This window comes from Thrips palmi, unplaced genomic scaffold, assembly GCF_012932325.1.
Source record: "Thrips palmi isolate BJ-2018 unplaced genomic scaffold, TpBJ-2018v1 HiC_scaffold_8, whole genome shotgun sequence".
Taxonomy (NCBI): domain Eukaryota; kingdom Metazoa; phylum Arthropoda; class Insecta; order Thysanoptera; family Thripidae; genus Thrips; species Thrips palmi.
Genome location: NW_023144635.1, coordinates 3776001 through 3790772, shown reverse-complemented (window position 1 = coordinate 3790772; position 14772 = coordinate 3776001). Strand labels below are relative to the sequence as shown.

At 65.0% G+C, this 14772-nt stretch overlaps 1 long non-coding RNA gene across 1 annotated transcript in view; it reads right to left on the bottom strand.

Annotated features, from left to right (window-relative positions):
- Positions 1 to 14365, bottom strand: part of LOC117652984 — a 30870-nt gene extending 16505 nt beyond the window's left edge. Inside the window, exon 1 of the long non-coding RNA XR_004588205.1 lies at positions 14127 to 14365. This is a non-coding gene — a long non-coding RNA (uncharacterized LOC117652984). The remainder of the gene's footprint in view (positions 1 to 14126) is intronic.
- Between the last annotated feature and the right edge of the window lie 407 nt (positions 14366 to 14772).

Genomic DNA, 14772 nt, shown 5'->3' with positions numbered 1-14772 from the left:
CATTGTATCATCGGCAAACACACGTCCAATGAACGAACGGCCCGGGGGACGAATGTGCATCCCCGGGCCCGTAAATCAATGAGTGTCGCACCACAACAATGGCAACGGGGAAACGCGGCGCGCGGCAACGGGATGGCGGCCAACCCAATGGCCCTGGCGGCCCAGGCCGTTTATAGCTAACAACCCCATCCCGACCATCCTGACGTCCCCGATGGCGGCGCGGGGGCGGCGCGGGGGCGGGCGGTTCGCGGCGGCCTGCCAGAAGCACCCAGGACGCCCTGGACATCCAGCACGGCCACCAACCAGTCCCCGATGCTGGCCACGCAGTTCGTAACACGTTTTGTAAAGTGTTGAACTGGCGGGGATGCGCCCAACTATCTGGTTGCGACATGACTAGGCCGTGACAAAGGAGAGGCGGGGAGGGGAAGGGGAGGGGGAGGGGAGGGGAGGTCCCCGGGGAGCGCCGCGTGACAGGTGGGTTGTGCGGTGCGTGCACGGCAGGCCGGGCCACCGGGCCGGCGATGTAGCGATAGCCGAGTGGCTGTTCGAGCGTCAATGATTCACATGTCGGGGCTGCACCTGGGGCGGGCCGGGGCGTGGCGTGGCCGGGTCATGGTGTGGCGTGGCCGGGGCGTGGCGGGGCGTGGCGGGGCGATGGGAGCTTTGGGGTCCGGTAACAGCTCGGCCGAGCCTGCAGCCAGCGAGGCTGCGGCCAACCAGGACGAACCAAGACCAGACCGCCCCGATGTCCACCACCTTCACCTCCGCCCCCGCCGCCCCGCCGCGCCCCGCCGGCCCCGGTGTCCACTGTCCTGTCCGACCCACTGGTCGGCCCGGCCGCGGCTCGGCTCACCGCACAGCTCTCGGGTTAGGAAACACGGAACACGGGCCGAGAGTGGATCCGGGCGGGGCTGGCGCCGCGCGCCGCCACCACCACCATTGCCTTGTAATCAGGAAGAGAGCTGTCCCAGACTGTCCCCGACCGTCCCCGACCGTCCCAGACCGTCCCCGACCGTCCCAGACGCGGCGCCCCGGGGGAGGCGGGCCGGACGCCGGACGGCGGAGGGGGAAAGTGACAAAAAGACACGACTTCTTTCTCCGCCATATATTACCCCCCCCCCCCTCCCCCAACCGGGTCGCGATATGAAATGACACGGAAAATGGTCTCGCTGCGCCGCAGTGGCTGCAGCCTGGCTGTGCTCCGCTTGAATATTCACACTTTTACAAGTAACGGGGCGACGGCAGCGACGAGGCCACATGTTCTTTCCGCTGCGGCGCTGATGTAGTCCCCATCCATCTGCTTCCGTTTAATGGGCTGCCCATTTTTATTTTTTTACTTTTTCCCCGTTTTTTCCCTCTTTTTCCTTTATTTTTTCCACTCTCCGCTGCGGCGGCAGTAGTCGGGGTGAGCACGCGGCACGCGGCGCCCAAAGTGGATTACATTTTTTTCCCTCGTTTCTTCGAAATGATAATAATAAAAAGAGAAAGTCCGAGCGGTGGCGGGGCGCGGGGCGGGGCGGGGCGCGGGGTGGGGCGCGAAGCGCGAATCCTCTCCATCAACAGCGAACGCGGCCAGGCTGGACCGGGACAGTCAATCGCCAACTGTGCGTCCATTCGCCGCAGCGCGCGGCCGCACAGTGGGCCAGAAGACCGGCGCCAGCCGCCAAAACTCTAGGCGCGTTTGGTGCTTTAGTCGCTTAACAAGACTCGAACCGACCGTGTGACCCCACCAGTGGAATCCTCGTTCGGAGAGCAATCCATTGGTGGAGTCACACGATCGGTTCTAGATCCATTTAGCGACTCTGGAGCTCAAAACCCACCAGGGATTTTGACCGCCTCCACCGATCTTCTGGCCCACTGAGCGGCACAGCACGGCACGGCAGGGGATGATTAATTTCAGTTAAGATTTCCACACGCTGCGACTAACGCGCCTTATCTCATGTGAAACTGACCTTCATTAAACTCACCGGCGGCACTGGAAGGAAAAACAATAAATCTACACGCGGACCCGCCTTTTTGACTTATGCGCTCTGCCGGGCCAGCTGGCTGGCTGAAGACTGATTCCGAGAGTAGTTTCCGTCGCTCTGTCTCTCTCGCACCCAGAAGAACGCCCCATGAGTGCGAGAGAGACAGAGCGACGAAAACGATTCTCTGAATCAGGCTGTTGGCTGGCTGGCTGGCCGGGCGGCCGCGCCCCCTTTTCTGTACGCAGAGTAGGTTCCGTCGTTAATACGCAAATCAGGCGACCCCTGCGCGATCACACACAGACACACTCTCATTCACGCACACAGAGGGGACACCTGCGCCTTATGGCTGCTGGGCCGCGCACCGCCCTGCTTTCCCGATTCATATTCTCGGCCTGGTATTGAAATGAAGAGAAAAGGTGCACGCCGCGCCGCCGCCATCCCCAGCCGATGAGTCCCCCTCCCCTCCCCTCCCCTCCCCTCCCGGGCCGGTCCTCTGCCCAGGGCCCCCGCAGTGTCGGGGACGGCGGTATCTGCCACTTCCAGGTGAAGTGATTTACTGACGGCGTGGAGTGCCCCCCCCCCCCCCGCCAGCACCAGCGCCACACGCCTCCAAAAAATCGCAACGCCCTGATAAGGCCGAAACGCCGCTTCGCTGACAATAAATTTGTCGCTCTCGCGCGCTGAGCTCCGTATTTACGGAAAGGGGGTGGGGGGAATCGGATTGTGCGAAGCGGCGCGGCGGGGGGGGGGGTGCACGGCCGTGCCGGCGCTTGTTTTTCGATGTGGACTCGAGATAGAGCAGCGACACTAGGGAAAACATGCCAATCCCGCTCGGGTTCAAGAGGCGGGCGGGGTGGGCGCTGTGGAGTGCCAGGCCTGCCAGGGGCTGGGTCGAGCCTACATTCCGGCCCCACCGCACCGTACCCACCGCACCGTGCCCACCGCACCTGGCCGCCGGCCCCACCAATCAGCCCGGTTCCCGGTTACACCCCCAGCAGACTCGTTCCGAGAGTCGTTTTCGCCGCTCTGTCTCTGCCGCACTCATCGGCCATCCTGTATGGGTGCGAGAGAGCCATCAAACGACTTTCGGAATGAGTCGACTGCCAAGGACGGCGACGTGCAGGCAACCTACATCGCCCAGTGTGCGGCGGCGACCTTCGAGCGACCGCCCCGGGCCCCGCCGCATGCCGCCAGCTGCCACCACCTGCCCTCGCCGCCGGGCCCCGGATGCTTGAGATGTTCAGATAGTGTATCGCCAACTAGCGCGCCGCGGCCGCGTGGAGCCAGTGGATCCGGTCACATCCCGCGCCGTCCCCGGTCATCCTGGCCACCCCGCGCGCCCAGCGCCCCCCGCCCCGCCCCGCCCCCGCCCTCGCAGTCAGCGTGTATGAGGGGTTCATCTATCAGTTTGACGGACGACGCGTTTATCTCGACGGGTCGATACTCCGTGGCCCCTTCGGCTTGCCTTCGGGCCCTTCCCTGTAATAACACTTCACTTCACCTACCCCCCCCCCCTTCCCGCCGCCGCCCCGCCGCGCAGTCCTCGGAGAGGTTATCCGAGAGGAGAAGGCTAGGCAGGCAGGCAGGGGGTCCTCGTCGCCTCACGTCGCGCCTCGGCGCCTGCAAGGGCGGCCAGAGGGAGAAGGGTCGTGTTCAAATTACTACATCCATGCCGCGCGGGGCGCGGGGCACTCGCGGACCAGCTGGAGAGCCTCGGGAGGACCTTTGGTAGCACTGGGGCGCTCTGCTCGCTCTGCAGGACACGGGGCAACCGTCAGAGTTTCTCCGGAACACACACCTGGAGAACGTCAAGGTCGTCAAGCCGCTCGACTGTGGTGCGTGCAGTGTAACGGCGCCGTGCGCCGAGACTAACCCTTGCCGCCACCCCGCCAGCGCAGACGCGGAGCGGAAAGAAAGACTCGGACAAGCCCGGCGCAGCGCGGCGCCCTGCAGTGGCGTCACGGAGTGGAGCCTTGGCAATCCGGAAGCCAGCCGGACTGGAGCCCACTCTCCGCCCCCGCCCCCAGCAGACCGCCCTGTCTCTCTCGCTCTCATGGGGCGTACCGTAGAGGTGCGAGAGAGACAGAGCGACGAAAACGACTCTCGGACGCCTGGGCGCCCGGTGTCCTGGACCGTGCTGCCGAGGCTGCGGAGGCCAACGGCCCGGCCGCCGACGGCCCGTCGCGGACGTCTCCTGCATTATTGCCACAACGGACGCCACCCCACCCCTCCCTCGCTTTTGCTATATAGCACCAGTGGAGCGCCCGTGCGCTCAATTATTTACGTCATGTGCATTGTGCAGGCTTTGCCCGCGCAGGCGGGGCGGGGCGGGGCGGGGCGGGGCGGGGCGGGGTGGGGCGGGGCGGGGCGGGGTGAGCGGGGTGGGGCGGTGCTCGGCATATGTGAGAATATTATTCCGGATCGGCGAGTCGTATTTACAAACACTGCGGCACCAGGTCGTGGAGAGAGAGACTCATTCTGGTACCCACATCCCGTGGCGGGTGCGAGAGAGACAGTCAAGTTCGGAACGGGGCGAGACGGGCGCTTCATCGCGCGCTTGTCGTTTTGTCACGAGTCTAATTACGCGCCGCGTTGGCCGCAATAACACGGAAAGTGGCTCGTTGCGTTGCGAGGACTGCAAAATGGGGTTCCCCGTTTATTGAGCACGCCTCGGAGCACGCCGATGCACAGTGGATTTGCCAGGAGACCGGTGGAGGCGGCCAAACTCCTGACGCATTTTGAGCACTAGAGTCGTTAAATGAGACTCGATCTGAACTGACCCCACCAATGGATTGCTCTACGAACGAGGAGTCCAATGGTGGGGTCACGCGCTCGGTTCGAGTTCCGTCTAGCGACTCTGGAGCACAACACGCGCCTGGAGTTTTGGCCGCCTCTACCGGTCTTCTGGCCCACTGTGCGACGCCCAGAGAAGACTTTAAAAACAGCCACTCCGTTCGGAGCGCACTCCAAACTCCAGTCCAATGCTTTATTCTGCCTCGACGCTTGCATCATTGCAGAGGCAGGGGGAACGGCACGGGCGAGGCCCCCACTCAGTCAAACCAAGAATGGGACATCACAGACCACTTTAAAAATACAGCAGATGCCTCGTATTACGTGAGCGCGTCTGGAGTCCTGGGGGAGGAGGGGGGAGAGGTCGACACGTGCCCCGAGTTATTCCCGATCCAGCCGCGGGTGCGAGAGAGACAGAGCGACGAAACGACTCGTCGGAAGCGCTCGGCAGAGCACAAAACACTCAGAGTGGCAAACGAAAAGGGGAGGGAGCAGGCAGGCGAAGGCAGCCCGTTAGCGTGCTGCAGACTGATTCGGCGCAGCGTTTCGCCGCCGTCTCTCTCGCACCTATACGGAACGCCGCGCGAGTGCGAGAGAGACGGCGACGGAATCGCACTGCTGACGTGAGAACTCGCTGCCGAGGCCAGGCCGGCCCAGGCCCTTCGAGGTTCGTTCATGAATAAAGTAAGGCAACAGTGGGGGAGAGAGAGAGAGAGAGAGAGAGGGGGTCGCATTATTTCTGGATCAGTTCCCCGCGGTTGCCCGGCCCGGACCCGGACCCTCTGGGCGGCCCATCCCCGTCGGCCCGCTGCTGCCGCTGCTGCTGCAAACCTCAACCTCTTCGGAGAGCCCGTCTCTCTCGTTCTCTCTCTCTCGCATCTGCTCGAAAAACAGCAAAGCAAACACGGCAGCCGGCCATGCGGCCCGAGGGCGCGGCGGCGCGGCGGCGCGGCGGGGCTGTCGGCGAGGCCGGCGGGGTCCTGGAGGAGCGGGGGGACGGCGGAGCGCGGCGGAGCCAACCGGAACAGTGTGTCTAGCGGGCCGCGCCGCGCCCCAGCGCAGCGCTGCTATCTCTCGCTCTCGCCGCAGAGAAGAAGAGGATCTTTAAATAAAAGGAGCGAGCGAGCGAGCGGGCCGGGCCGGGCCGGGGCCTCTGACTGGTTCCGACGACAACAATGGGGAGAGAGAGGCACTTGAAGAGGGGCGGCCCGGGCGGCGCGGGCGGGCGCACTTGCCCCGGCCGCGTGCCACAACAATGGTAATCAGTCTGAGTAGTCGGCCTGCCCGCCTGCCCGCCTGCCCGCGTCGAGCACGGCTGAATACTTGCCACCGCTATCGCACGCCGCCGCGCCCCCGGCGTCGCTGATGCCGAAGGGCCGTTTCGTCGCACTCGTGGGGCGTCCCGTAGGGGTGAGAGAGAGACAGCGCCCCGCGCCCCGCCCGTGACGCCGAATTAAAAACAGACAATGCCGCCGGGCGGGCCGCGGGGCACGGGGCACGGGGGCACGCCGTCGACGTCGACGCCTGATGCCTCAATGGCGGCAGAGCAGAGGGCGCAGGGAGCTGCACAATGGCACGCTTATCGGGCAGAGCGAAGGGCAGCGCGATGCGTCGTTAGGGAAGGTTAAGGTTGACGGGCGGGCCAGGGTGGGGCGGGGCGGGGCAGCATTCATTCGCGGAATCGACCCGGAAAGCAAGCTATTTTTAGAAACCGCCGCTTGCCGCCGCCACGACCAGGGAGCGAGGCGTCACGCCACGCGGCAGTGGCGGCAGTGGCGGCACCGGTCAGGGGCGCGGCGTGGCGGCGGGGCCGATATGCAATGACATAACGGGGGAAGGGCATCGCGAAGCCGCGAAGCCCCACGCGACACACAACACACAGCAGACCGATTCTGATCGTCTCTCTCACACTCGAGGCGTCCCGTATGGGTGCGAGAGAGACAGAGCGACGGAAACGACCCTTGGAATCAGACTGCAGACACAGGCAGCGCGGCCACCCCGAGCCGTGCTTCAGTCAACAGGTCAACGCTGACGAACCATCGAAAGTCGAGGGCGCCTGAATTTCGGAGCGCAGGCCGAAGAAGCCCCGAGCAGGGCGGGCAGGGCGGCGGCCCGGACCCTGGACCGAGTCAAGAGGCCGGCCGGGCCCTGGCCCGCCCTGGCCCCTGCCCCGGCCCCAGCCCCGGCGCGGTGCGAAGAGAGGGGTCTTGAGCACGAGGGGTGACACGATGCGACGTCCCCGACATGATGACCACTTGATTGGCTACCCTCGGCCCGGCCCTCGTCCCGGCCCTCGTCCTCGGCGACGCTCTAAACGACACAACGCCTTAAACAGCCTCTTCGGGGCGGCGTGCGGCCCTCCACCGCCACTCCATCCTTCCGAGGGACAGGGCGGTCGGGCCTCAGTGGTGCGTTTGAGGTGACGGGCCGTTCACCAATCACGTAACGTTTTCGACAGTGCGAGAAGAGAGCAGGGGAAAATGACATTCCGCAGACAGATTCGTCGCTCTGTCTCTCTCGCACTCATGCGGCGTCCCGTGTGGGTGCGAGAGAGACAGAGCGACGAAGACGACCGGCTGGAAAACAGGCGGCGTTAGCCAACCAGGCTCGCGGGACAGTGCGGTGTCCATTGGGCCGGGGGAGGGCGCCCTCCCCGCACCTGCAGCACCTGGCCCCGGCCCCGGCCCCGGCCCCGGCCCAACCCGGGCGCATTATGGCGGGGCCTGCAGTGGATGCGGATGGCTTCCACTGTTCCACTAATTAAAAACTTGTCGGCAGACAACCCCCCTACTACTACCAACAGCAAACACACACGCACACACGCAATGGCACACAGCCCATGCCGAGTGGCCGCGCTGCGGGAAGGATAGAGCGAGCCAAAAGCCATATACAAGTACACAAACACACCCTCAATCGCCCTGCCTGCCCTGCCAGCCCTGCCAGCCCACAGCAACAAAACGAACGCCCGCTCACACACACGCACACACACAAACACACATGCGAGCCTCCGGTGGCTGCAGTGCATGACCCCTTCCCCGAAACGCACACAAACACACATACACACGCGCGCGCACAAACACACGCGCACACACATACACAGAGCGACGCACGGGTCGGTCGCGTATTGCCAGCATTCATAACAATAAATGTGTGGAATTCGTTTTACGGCCCTCACCCGCAGCCAGCGGGGCAAGCGCGGCCAAGCGTGGCAGGGTCGCCGCCGCGCGCCGCCACCGCGCCGCCGTTGCCGCCGGTCGCTGGTACGTAGCTATAGCCAGGGCAGAGCCACGGCAGAGTCAGGGCCCAGTTTATCGGTTGCTGTAATTTCCACAAAAACGGCGGGACGGGGCGGGGCGGGGCGGGCAGACTGCTGTAAGTTCCGCTCCGCTCCGCCGTCGTCCCAGGACGACGGGGCCGGGCATCGGCGGGATGTAGGGCAGGGCGGGCAGGGCGAGGCAGGGCCGGGCCACGTCCCCGAACGTCCCCGAACGTCCCCGAACGTCCCCAGGGCGGGCTTTTCCGGACGCAGCATCCGGCCGAGGGGGTGGGGGAGGGGGCGGGGCTGATTGCCCGGCGCGACACAGGTAACATCCACTACTCGGCTCCGAAATGAAACGGGGATACGACCGCGTCGGCCGGGCGGAGGGGAGGGGAGGGGAGGCGGAGGGGCAAGAAACGGTCGAGGATGAGGGCGGCGATGAGGGGGGAGGGGGGAATTGCACGCCGTGGTGCGCCGGGGCGGTGCGCGCTTACGGCTGTTATTCCAACTCGTAATGCCGTAACGCGGAAAGGGGGTGGGGTGTCTAGGCGTGTTTTAGTTCGCTTGTTCGAGATGGAACGGCGTGCTAGTGCGCCTCACCGCGAGCACCGCGTCGAGCACCGCGTCGAGCACCGCGTCGAGCACCGCGTCGAGCACCGCGTCGAGCACCGCGTCGAGCACCGCGTCGAGCACCGCCCGGAGGGCAGGCAGCAGAGTCGTCGCTCTGTCTCCCTCGCACCTCTAGGGAACGCACGACTCTGCACTGGCTGAGACGCGGCCCGGCCGGTCAGTGGCAGGCTCGCTGAGGCTGCTCTCGGCTCTGGGACGCTCCGTCCGGCCCGAGTTGGTTTCCTCGCTGCAGCAATGCCGAGTCGCGTCGAGTGCACAGCAAAGTCTGACGGCCGCCACCGCCACGGCTTGGCCTCGGCTTGGCCTCGGCTTGGCCGCGGCCCCAGCGCGTTGTACCTCGCGGGAGGTCGAGACGTCGGGGGACGGGGCACCTCCGGGCGGCGTGGCCCGGCCTGGCCATGGCTGGCCCGCCTCTGGAGAGCTCCGAGCCGGGCGCGCTGTTTGTGCAGCGAGGATGGATGGACTACAAGTGGCCCAGCTTCTTCCAGCTTCTTCCTGGAGCCAGGGGGCGCTGCTGTGGACTGACTCCGAGCGTCGTTTTCGTCACTCTGTCTCTCTCGCACCTGTACGGAACGTCCCATGAGAGTGTGAGTGAGAGAGAGACAGCGAAAAACGACTCTCGGAATCCGTCTACTGAGGCTGCAGTGGTGCGAGATGGACCCGCTCGCCGGGCCGGCCCCGTGGGTGCGACAGAGACAGAGCGAGAGGGAGGGGCCGGAGGGGCGGGGCCGCGCGCCCCGCGCGGCACGTGGTGGCGGCTGCGGCGCACATTTGCGGCCGGAGCCTATAAAGTCGCAAACGCAGTGTATTCACATTTCAAGCGACCTCCAATTTACGACGAGGCAAGGAATTGATAAACCGTTACGATCCGCTCCCGATAAATGAGAGCACACAGTGGCAGGGCGGGGTGACCACAGCTGGTGCGGCGGCGGGGCGGGGCGGGGCGGGGCGGGGCGGCCGGGGCGTGGTCGGCGTGTTGGCAGAGCTTTGCGGAGTGTGTGCACTGGGCGCACTGGGCCACCGGCAGCCTGCAGGTGCATCGAGATCGAGGACCGGGGAGGGAGAGGGAGAGAGAGAGAGAGAAAGAGGGAGGGGGACCGGGAGAGCAAGGGCAGGCCACCGAGTAAAGTCATCAGCACCGCGAGAGACAGAGACAGCATCACCGCCATCGACATCATCACGCCCGCCATTAATCATGATGGCAGTGGCGGGGCGGGGCGGGGCGGGGCGGGGCGGCTGCAGCAGTCTGTGGCGGCACAGCGTGGAGGGGGCCGGGGGCGAGGGGGCCACTGGGGCGGGGCGGGGTGAGGGGGTGGCGCGGGCGTTTCGAGGTGGGGCAGCAGGGTGGAGCGCGAGGTGGGGCTGCGATCAATAGCCCCCCCCCGCCCCGCCCCGCCCCGCCCCACGACTGCGCTTGCTCGCCTTGCCTCGCCTTGCCTCGCTCTGTCTGCCACCGCACGCCCTCCCTCCCCTCTCCCCGCCCTGTACCCGACCCCGAGAGCCTTGCTTTGCCGTTGTTGCTTCTGATAATGTTGGTACGCCTGCTGCTGCTACTGCCGTTGCCCCCGTGACTGGCGCGCGCTAAGTTGGAGGCCCTGCTGCCTGCTTTGCCGTAACAAGCAGGCCTCGCCCCGCCCCGCCCCGCCTGTCAGCTTGTCTCGCCGTTCGTCTGTTTGTCTCTTGTGTTTCACGCTCTTGTGATGGCGGTCCCGGAATTGCGCCACGCTCCGCCACGCCACGCCACGCTCATCTGCAGCGGCCTCTGCGACCAGCCGACAAGCGTGGCAAGTCCTCCACGTCGGTGCGCAGTGCACGCCACCGCCGCCACGGCTGTCCCGACGCGACGCCCGACTGCGGTCCGACAGTCCGACAGTCTGACGCGGCAACTCCAGACAACTGTCCGTCATCGGCGCGACGCCGCGACGCCGGGACGCCGGGGTCGGGGCGCTCCCCGCCAAGGGACTGCCCCGCCCCGCCCCGCCCCGCCCCGCCCCGCCCCGGCGTGCGTGGGCGCTTTGCCCCGCTTCACCCCGTGCCCTCGTCCCAATCCCAATCTGGTGTAATTTTCAGGTCGTTAAAGTCGTCAAGGAGAGGCGGCGCGTGGGGTTACCGAGGGCGGGGGCGCCGCGGGGAGCGCGGCCCGGGAGAGCGGGAGAGAAAGAGAGAGAGACGAGGAGAGGGGAGGGGGAGAAGGGAGAGTGGGAGGGACGGAGAGAGAGCACTCTCATTAGGAGGTGTCGGCGCGTCATTTGAGCCCCCGAACCGTTGACATCCGAACGGGGCGCCCCTCGCTGGCGGAAGTGACCCGATTACAGCCTCCAGCCCCCCCCCCCACACGCCGTTATCCTGCATCATCCCTCTTCTCAATGTGTGTATTTTTATTTCAACGCGAGGGGCGCTTCGCCCTGTGAAACGGCTTCGCGCGTGAGTGTGTACACTGGAAAACAAAATGAATCGTTGATCCGACGGCATGACCCGTCCCAGCGACAAGACCCTATAATCCGCTCTTGTCGATGGATTTGGTCGTTGGGGCGACAGCACGTGCTGGTAATGCCAAGACAGGGCTGATGAGTCCCAAAAAAGCTGCTTCAGCGCAGAAATTAATGGGGTTGGTTATTAGGTTAAAGAGGTAAACTAAATAGCTCGCGCGAAAAAAAAATTGTCTGGGACAGTTTGGCTGATTAGCTCGAGGCGGGAAATATTTCGCCCTTTCCACTGGCGCTATTTTTTGCTTTATTTCGTTAACGATGGCTTTGTCATGAAATGATGAATCTAGACCGAAAAACGATTTTTTTTTGTGAGTAAAGAAAACAAATGGAACCAACGAAAATAGCAGCCACAATGTGAAGTCATATTCCATGGTTTTACAAAGATTTATGATTTCCACATAGAAAAAGTCAAACATACTTTAAATTACTAAAATTTTTAGTCGAAACGACGAATATTTGCCAAAAATGAAATGATCGTACAAAATGGCTAAGACTTTTTTTCTTTTTGACAGTGAAACTTGAATGACATCTGACCGCTAATGTCCTGAAAGCAGCTTGCAAAATTAATTTTAAGCCCCCCCCACCCCCACCAGCTTGGTGGTACCTGCGAACTCTCTCGCAATTTTTTTTTCATTGCGACACATCACCTGCCTATTCACTCACATTCACAGAGAAACTTTCCCATACGACGACTTTCCATTTCGGCCGTGGGACATCCCCCCCTTCCCCAACCCAACCCCCTTTCATCATCCCCGGTTCCTTCCGCAGTGGTGGCCGCCGTGAGGGTCCGCGCGGGGGGGGGGGGGGGCTCGTGGCGCGCGGAGGAAACACCCTTTGAAACAGCACACTGCTTCCCGAACGGGACGGGAGGGGAGCTTATCTAAATTCATGAAAGCATTAGTTACCGCGGAGGTGGGGTGTGGGGAGGGGAGGGGCATCCCACTTCCTTGGGCTTGCAATGGGATTGGGAAGGTGCGAGGGCGGGGGGCTGGGGGGGGGGGGCGACACGACGCCGAGGCGTGCGCTCCGATGCACAAAATTAGGGCTAAATCGAGGGGCACAAGCGGCGGCGAATTAGGTGCACACCGCCCGCGCCGCCCGCGCCGCCCGCCCTGCCGAAAGGAGGGAAGGAAACTTTGTCCTTCTCTTTATTTGTTTTCCGTTCGGCGAGTTTGATTTGTCGGTCGTTTCCAGCTTCCAGCGCAGAGGAAAAGTAGGACGTCCGGGGCTGCGCGCTGCCGCGCTGCGCAGGGACGGACACGGCGCGGCCAGCAGAGCTGCAGGCCGGCAGCCCGCTCCCACCGCCCGACTATGCCCTGGAAAACCTGGAAATCCTAAAACCCTAAATGCCATGGAAACCTTGAAACCTTGGAAGCCCTGCGAACCCTGGACTTAAGGGGCAACGGTGGCAATGGACCGAGGACGGAGGACCGGAGTACCACCGCACGCCGTGGCCGTGCCTGCCCGCTGGGTTGGCGGTTGGCGTCGCCAGCAAATCGCTCAAGATGAACGCCTGCAAATCGGAGGGTAGGCAATGCGAAAGCACCAGAGTGCACCGGGTTGCCTACCCAGTCCGCCGCTTCGGTGAACGCCTGCGACTCGGTAGATAGGCAATCCGACAACACGCAAGCCCAGCGGGTTGCCTACCCAGAAGCGCCTGCGAATCGGTGGATAGGCAATCCGACAGCGCGCGCGCACGGCGGGTTGCCTACCCGACGGAGTGCAGGCGCTTCGTGCGCTTCGTGCCACGGAGTCTGCGTCTGTCTGCGTGTTCGCTTTGACGTGACACCGCGTGGCACTTTCTCTTCGTGTCTTTGGCACCACCACACTGGTCCAGGGGAGGGGCGGCCACTACTTTCTGACGAAAATAGAGAACACTTCAGAGAGCTACTGGGACTTGCAATTTCGGCACAAGCACGTCATAACGACCCCAAACGGGCAGGAGGAAAAAAGTGAGCTTGAAAGCTGACATTTTGCGGTGTGGGGAGAGAGAGGGAGACTGCTGCTGTGCCGTGCCGCCGTCCACCGGGCAGGGCAGGGCGGGCAGGGCAGGGCGGGCAGGGCAGGGCGTGCAGTCTGAAGCTGAAGCGTGCCAGATTGGCGCGGCCGCGTGGGCGGCACCAGCAGCACTCCTGACTAGCCCCCTTTTTCCTCTGGCGGTTGGCCCTGCGGGAGGAAGGGGTGAGCCGCCGCCGCCAGCCGAGCGATTCCGAAGGGTCGTTTCGTCGCTCTGTCTCTCTCGCACCCGTACGTCGCGCCCAAGAAGTGCGACAGAGACACAGCGACGCTCTTCGGAAAGAGTCTGCAGCTGCTGCCCGCGCCTTGGCCGCCGCCATCAAGACCGACACCGTCAGCCGCCACCTCTCTCTCCCTTTGCCTCGCCTCGCGCCTCGCCTGGTGCTGCAGCCTCCAGACACCGCCTCGCCGGCCTCGCGTCGGGGCATGACAGCACCGACAGCCCCTCTTATCAGGCGAGCAGGATCGGCTGCCCAGAATGCAGAGAGGGGTCTCGAGCATCGAGGCGGGACGGGACGGGCCCGCGACAGGTACGCCACGCCGCGCCACGCCACGCCACCTTGGTCCTCGCCCCCCGCCCCGCCCCGCCCCGCCCCGCCCCGCCCCGCCCGACGAGCGAAACTCCGTGCGAGCTGCGAGGGCTGCGAGGGCTGCGAGGGCTGCGAGGCAGCGCAGGGCCAGCGCGGTGCGGCGCGGTGCGGCCCAGTCAGGGTTGGCCCCGTTGCCCCGTTCCCTCATTTCTCCGGGCCGGCTTCGGGCTTTGGCTCCAGGCTTCGGGCAGGGTCCCGGGGGACGACAACCCTGCCGTCGCGGCGCGGCGCTGGGACGGGGCACGGGCCGGGACAGCGCCGCGCTCGCCTGGCCCCTGGCCGCCCCTGGCTGCCCCTGGCTGCCCCTGGCTGCCCCTGGCTGCCCCTGGCCAACGGCGCGGCGAGCTCGTTGGGTGGCCGAGAAGTGAGGTTATGCAGCACTCACCTTGTCCTTGTTGTCCCCGAAGGCGGCCGCCGTGCTGCAGCTGCGTGGTGCGCGCATGGGTGTCACCTCGGCAGCATCCTCCTCAAGGCCATCACTGACACAACACCGCACTCCCTCCCGCCTCTGTCCAGCCCGTCTCCGTGGTGTCTTGCCCTCCTCGCTCCACTCACACACACACTCACTCACACACACGCAGCCTCCAGCCACCACCCTCAAGCCGCTGCCGCTCTCAGCTCGGCTCTCTCACTACTGAGGGCTGAGGCGAGGCGAGGCGGGCGGCGGGCGGCCCAGCGAGGCGAGCGAGGCACGGCCGTTGGGGAGGGGGGCCAGCGCTGCCTGCGCTGCCCTGCTCGCCCTGCTCTGCCCTGCTCCCCAACCCCTGTGGCGGGGCGGCAGGGGCGGCACGACACCCCCTCCCCCTCCCTCGAGTCCGGGTCGGGGCCCGGGCGCGGACGCGGGGAGGGCGGGGTGGAGGCCTGGAGGACAGGGTCCTGGAGGCGGTGGGGCAGGGGGCGGGGGGCGAGGGCACTGTCGTGGTTAGAGGTCGGCCGCTTTCGGCCGTCGCGTCGCGTCGGTAGGTCGGTAGGCGCAGCTCTAGGCGCAGCGAAGGCCGCGTGGCTCCGTCGGCCAGAGGCGGCGGCGGCCC